Source organism: Orycteropus afer, unplaced genomic scaffold (genome assembly GCF_000298275.1).
Source record: "Orycteropus afer afer isolate SDZICR_OR568_19922 unplaced genomic scaffold, OryAfe1.0 scaffold00650, whole genome shotgun sequence".
Lineage (NCBI taxonomy): Eukaryota > Metazoa > Chordata > Mammalia > Tubulidentata > Orycteropodidae > Orycteropus > Orycteropus afer.
Window position 1 is genome coordinate 206,266 of NW_006922237.1, and position 6,961 is coordinate 213,226.

The following is a 6,961-nucleotide window of genomic DNA, read 5'->3' on the forward strand; positions in this document are numbered from 1 at the left end:
GACCAGAATTACTGGTCAGATAGAGACTGGTAGAACACACAAGACTATGGCCCCCATTTGCACTTCAGGCCAGGAAATGGACTCACCTTCAGAGATTATCTCTCAGCCCAACAGTAGAAAGACCTACAAGTAGAATACCTAACCAGGGAGATGCACCTACCTAGCCCATGGAGATGCACCTCTTAGCTCATTCAACTGTCAGCCATCAGAAGGGCAGCATTCACATAGATGGAAAACTGGAAAGACAGGAATGCACAGACAGGAAGGGCACAGGGAAGGGATAATTACAGGGAGGAGATGGGAGGAGAGATTTTTATAGTTGGGGGTTGTAATCGGGGCTGTGAAGCCAAATCTGTATGAACTGTTGATAGTAAATAAATCTGTTTTGAGAATTTGCACCAAAATCACAACAATTTTTGTTTTAAAAGAAATAGATTAATTGACATAAAATAATACATAAAAACATATTTGTACAATTAGTCCAAGGAACTAGTGAACCATGTGAACCTTATCATGTATGACTATGAGACCCGGGAACTAGATGGTGCACAGCTACCACTGTTAACCACTCAAAAAGGTTTCCATGCAGGAGATCCTTGATAGAGTAGGAGAAAAATGTGGAACAAAACTCAAAATCTTAAAAAAGACCTGGCGTATTGTTCAGATAGAGACTGGTGAATTTGCTCTGTAAACTTTCTCCCAAATAACAATAAAGAAAAAAATCATCAAGTAAAGATAAAAAAAACAATAATAATAACATTTTTTGGTATTACTCTATTTTTCATTGTAATAAAAACTTCAAAAAATAGAAGTGCCTACAACCTGCATCTATCTACAATGTTGTGTCGCTCAGGATACTTGTTTCCTAAAGCAGAGCATAACTTCCAAACCATGATGTATTTATAATCTGCTCTGATAGAAGTACAAAAATTCCATTCTGTCAGAAATCATGAAGAACAGAATAAGTACCAGAATGTCTCATCTGCAAAGGGCCAAGGGATCATCTGATATACACATTTTGAAAAGACTCAGAGGAATAAAGCAGAGAAAGAGAGGAGCCAACAGGTCTCTCTGCAAGGCTTGAACTTTTGATAACAACGCATTACTTTCCTGTACCTCCAGGACTGGTCAACACTGATGATTCTGTGGAAAAAACAAGAGCAGGGAAAAGGCTCAATACCAAGGGCATCATTTCCAATTTGGCAGCTTGTCTTGACACCATGCTTTCCTCAGGGCACTTGTCATGTTTGTATTTCACAGTGTGTAGATGAAGGGATTGCACATGAGAGCAAAAATAGTGCAAAACAGTGCAGATGCCTTTCCATCAGAGACAGAATAAATATTCAGGACATGGGTGAAGATGAATGGCAAGGAAACATGGACATTACAGTGATATGTAAGCTATAGGTGGACAGGGCTTGGAGTTGTTCTTGGAGGAACGGGTGTTCAGCATAGATGATGTAACAAATAACCAAGGCAACGAAGGTTAAAATGGACATCACCCCTGTGGTGGTGATGGTTACAATCACCAACAGCCTTATTTTGATGCAGGTCAGCTTCAGTAGTAAGAACATATCACAGAAATCATTGACTATGTGGTTGGGACCACAGAATGGAAATCCCATGATAATTAGTTCATGCTGGATAGAATGGAGAGATATTCCAATAATAGAGACCACCGCCAGGACATAGAAAACATGTCTGCTCATGACACCATGTAGTGAAAGGGTCCAAAAATTGCTACGTAGTGATCAGGGGACATGGACACTAATACAATGATCTCAGTGGCATCAAAAAAGTGGGTATAAAACATCTGGGCCATCATAAAGCAAGCCTTAATAAATTTATAAACATTGAAATACAGCAAAGCATCTTCACAGATTACAATGCTTTCTAATTAGAAATAAGCAATAGGAAGATCAATGACAAAAGTGCAAATACATAGAAACTGAACAACACCCTCCTTAAGAAAGAATGGGTAAAAGAAGAAATAAAAAAAGAAATTCAAAAATTTCAAAGAGAATGAAAACACAACATACCAAAATCTTAGGGACACTGCAAAAGCATTGATCAGAGGCCAATTTATAGCAATAAATGCACACATCAAAAAAGAAGAGCCAAAATCAACACTTTAAACATTGCCACCAATTAGAAAAAGAGCATCAAGAAAAGACTACAGTCACCAGGAGAAAGGAAATAATAAGGATTTGAGCAGAAATCAATGAAACAGAAAGTAGAAAAAATCAACAAGACTAACTCACTGCTGTCAAGTCGGATATGCCCTATCGCGACCTCTCCTTGAGTTTCCAAGGCAGTACCATTACAGAAGTAGATTGCTCAACTTCCTTTCCAAGCAGTGGCTGGTGGGTTTGAAGTTCCAGACTTCTGGTTAGCAGTCAAATAGTGGTTGTTTTGAAAAGATTAATAAAATTCACAACACAAAAATGGGCAAAGAACATGATCAGACACTTTACCAAAGAAGATATTCAGCAGAAAACAAACACATGAAAAAGTGCTCACAACCATTAGCCATCAGGTAGATGAAAAAGCAAAAGAGCAATGGCAATCATCTCATCTCAGCAATAATAGCAAAGTTCAACCAGACAAAAACCAAAAAAGCTGGTGAGGGTGGCTAGTTTGGAACTCTCATATACTCCCAGGGGCACTATAAAATGGTAGGACCACTATGACAAATGGTATGGAACTTCCTTAAAAAGTTGGAAACAGAAATTTGATCCAGCAATCCCACGACTTGGAATCTATACTGAAGAGGTGTGGTCCAGGACGTGAACAGATATATATATGTACACCCATGTTAAACCCAGCACTATTTACAATAGCAAAGAGTTGAAAACAACCTAAGTGCTCAACAATAAACTATGGTACATACACATAATAGATTACTACTTAACATTAAAGAATAATGAAGGGTCTGGAAATCACTTCATAATGTGGATGAGGTAGTAGGACATTACGCTGAGTGAAATAAGGCAATTATAGAGGATAAATATTGTATGACTCCATTATTATAAAAAGTCAAGGAATGCTTTACACAGAGAAGGAAAGTATTTTTTGTTTGTTTGTTTGTTTGTTTTTCAGACATGGGATGGGGGAGGGAAATTTGCTTGGTGGTTAAGAGACAAGTGTTGATTTGAATAAAGAGAAAGGCAATATAGCAAAAATGGGTGACCAGCAAAATATCATTAAGGAAAAGAAAGTCAAGGAAAAGAGTTCAAGAGTTGCAGACAATGAAAATAAATACTATCATATACACAATGTTGTTGTTGATGTTGTTAGGTGGCGTCGAGTCGTCTCTGACTCATAGTGATCCTATGCACAGCAGAACGAAATACCGCCCAGTTGCACACCAGTTCCACAGTCGTTGCCACACTTGAGCCCATCTCTGCAGCCACTGTGTCAATCCATCTCCTTAAGGGCCTTCCCCTTTTTTGATGACCCTCCACTTTAGCACACATGATATCATTCCCCAGGGAATAGTCCCTTCTGACAACATGACCAAAGTAGGTGAGATGAAATCTGGCCATTCTCACTTCCAAGGAGCATTCCAGTTGCACTTCCTTCAGGACAAAATTGTTAGTTCTTTTAGCAATCCATGGTACTTTCAGCATTTTTCCACAGAACCACAACTCAAAAGCATGAATTCTTCCTTGGTCTTCCTTATTCATTGTGCAGCTCTCACATGCATATGCACACACACATACCCACACACTATGGTTGAGTGGGACCGACTCATAGCAACCTCTCCTTGGGGTTCTAAGGGGATATCACTGAGGAAGTAGATTGCCCAACCGTCCTTCAGAAGAGTGAGTGGTGGGTTTGAACCTCCAGCCTTTTGCTTAGCAGTAAAATGTCTTAGGTACTATGCCACCAGAGCTCCCCACACATGCATAAGAGGTAAGTGAAAATACCATGACCTGTGTCAGGCTCACTTTAGTCCTCGAGGAGACATCTTTGCTCTTCAGCACTTGAAAAAGATCCTTTGCAGCTGATTTGCCCAGTGCTATACATCATTGGATGTCCTGACTGCTGCTTCCAACAGCATTGATTGTAGAACCAAGCAATGTGACATCTTCGACAACTTCAATCTTTTCTCTGTTTATTGTACAAGTCCAGTTGTGAGGATTTGTGTTGTCTTTATATTGAGATGTAATCCATCCTGCAGGCTGTAGTTTTTAATTTCCATCAGCTATTGCTTCAAGTCATCCTCACTTTCAGCAAGAAAGTTGTGTCATTAGCATATCACAGGTTGTTAATGATTCTTCCTCCAATCTTGATGCCATGTTCTTCTTCATATAGTCCAGATTCTCAGATTATTTGCTCAGCATACAAATTGAATAAGTGGTGAAAGTATACAACCTTGGCACACTCCCTTCTTGATTTTAAACCATGCAGTGTCTTGTTTTTCTGTTCAAATGACAGATTCCTGGTCTATATACAGGTTCCTCATGAGTACAATTAAGTGTTCTGGGATTCGCATTCTTCCCAATGTTATCCACAATTAGTTATGATCCACAAAATCAAATGTTTTTGCTTAGTCAATAATACCCAAGTAAACATCTTTCCGGTATTCTTTGCTTTGAGCCAAGATCGATCTGACATCAACAATGATTTCCCTCATTCCATGTCCTCTTCTGAATCCAGCTTGCATTTCTGGAGGTTCTCTGTCAATATATTGCTGCAATCATTTTGGAAATATCTTCAGTAAGATTTTATTTGTATGTGATATTAATGATAGTTTGATAATTTACACATTCTGTGGGATCACCTGACTTTGGAATGAGTACAAATATGGATCTCTTCCAGTCAGTTGGCCAGGTAGCTGTCTTCCAAATCTCCTGGTATATCCAATTAAGTGCTTCCAGTGTGAAATCTGTTTGTAGAAACATCTCAATGGGTCTTCTGTCAATTCCTGGAGCCTTGTTCTCTGTTACAACTCTTTCACTGCAGCTTTGACTTCTTGCTTCAATACCATTGGTTCTTGAACATATGCCACCTCTGGAGATGGATGAAGATCTACCAGTTATTTTTGGTACAGTGACTCTGCATTCCTTCTGTCTTCTTCTGATGTTTCCTTCATCACTCAATATTTTGCCCATAGAATCTTTCAGCATTGCAACTCAGGGCTAAAATATTTTCCTTAATTCTTTCAGCTTGAGAAGTACTGAGCATGTTCTTCTTTTTTGGTTTTCTAACTCCAGCTCTTTGCACATTTCATTATAATAATTGGTTTGGTCTGCTTGAACAGCTCTTTGAAATCTTCTGTTAAGCTCTTTTATCTTCTCATTTCTTCCATTTGCTTTAGCCACTCTCCATTAAAAGTTGAGTTTCAGAGTCTCTTCTGACACCCATTTTGGTCTTTTTTTCCTTTCTCATCTTTTTAATGACCTCTTGCTTTCTTCATGGATGATGTTTGATGTCATCCAACAATTCTTCTGATTTTTGGTTATTGGTGTTCCATGCAGCAAATCTATTCTTTAGATGATCTCTAAATTCAAGAGGGATATATTCAAGATCATATTTTGTCTCTTTTGAACTTGTTTTAATTTTCTTCAACTTCAAGTTGAACTTGCATATGAGCAGTTGATGGTCTGTTCCACAATCAACTCCTGGCCATGTCTTGGCTAAAGGTATTCAGCTTTTCCATCACCTCTTTCCACAGATGGAGTCAATCTGATTACTGTGTACTCTATCTGGAGAAGTCCATGTGTATAGCCACCATTTGTGTTATTGAAAAAAAGTATTTTCAATGAATAAGTCATTGGTTTTGCAAAATTCTGCCATGTGATTTCCAGCATTATTTCTGTCACTAAGGCCAAATTTTCCAACTACTGGTGATCTTTCTTTGTTGCCTACTTTTGCATTCTAGTCACCAGTGATAGTCAACACATTTTGATTGCATATTCGGCCAATTTAAGATTTCCAAAGTTAGTAAAATTTTCAATTTCCTCATCTTTGGCTTTAGTGGTTGGTGAGTAAATTTGAATAGGTAGTAGTATTAACTGGTATTCCTTTTAAGTGTATAAACATTATCTTATCACTGACAGCACTGTACTTCAGGATATATCTTAAAACATCCTTTGTGATGGCAAATGCCACACCATTCATCTCCAAATTGTCATTCCTGGTATAGTAGATCATAACGTTGTCTGAGTCAAAATGGCCAAAATCAGTCCATTTCAGCTCACTAATGCCTAGGTTATCAATCGATCTTTATGCATTCCATTTCACTTTTGACAACTTCCAATTTTCTTAGATTCATAATTCATACTTTCCTTGTTCTGATTATTTATGATGTTTTCAGCTGTTTCTCCTCAATTTTAGTTGTTCCATGTCAACATATAGAGGTCCTGAAAGCTTTACTTTATCCATATCATTAAGGTTGTTGATGAGGCAGCTCTTTCCCAGTTATATTTTGAGTGCCTTCTGGCATAAGGGGTTTGTCTTCCTGCACTATGTTGGACAATGTTTCCAGTCTATTGATAGAGTTGTCCAATAATGTATCAGACAGTGTTTCTCTACAGTTCATCAGATTTTCTCTGGCCAATTCTTTGAAAAGTGGATAGCCTCTTCCTCTTTCTAGTCTGTCTCTTTCTGTAAGTTGCATTGAAACCCATGTATCATGTGCAACCTTTTTGGTGTTTGAAACACCAGTAGCACAGCCTCAAACCTCACAGCAATATGCAAGGCACCAGAGTATGACAAACTGACAGACAAATACGTCTCCCTTAGCTTTCTCAAACCTGTCCAACCTTCCCTTACCTGGATCCTACCCGGATCCTGCTGCTTTGCTCTCCCCAGCATTTCCTCCTTTTCCTGCCTCTGTGGTGGGGCTTGTATCCCTCCCCTTATGTGGATCCTGCATTATAAATGATTGTTGTTGTTGTTGTTGTTATGTGCCGTTGAGTCGGCCCTGACTCATAGCGACCCCTCCTTGGGTTTC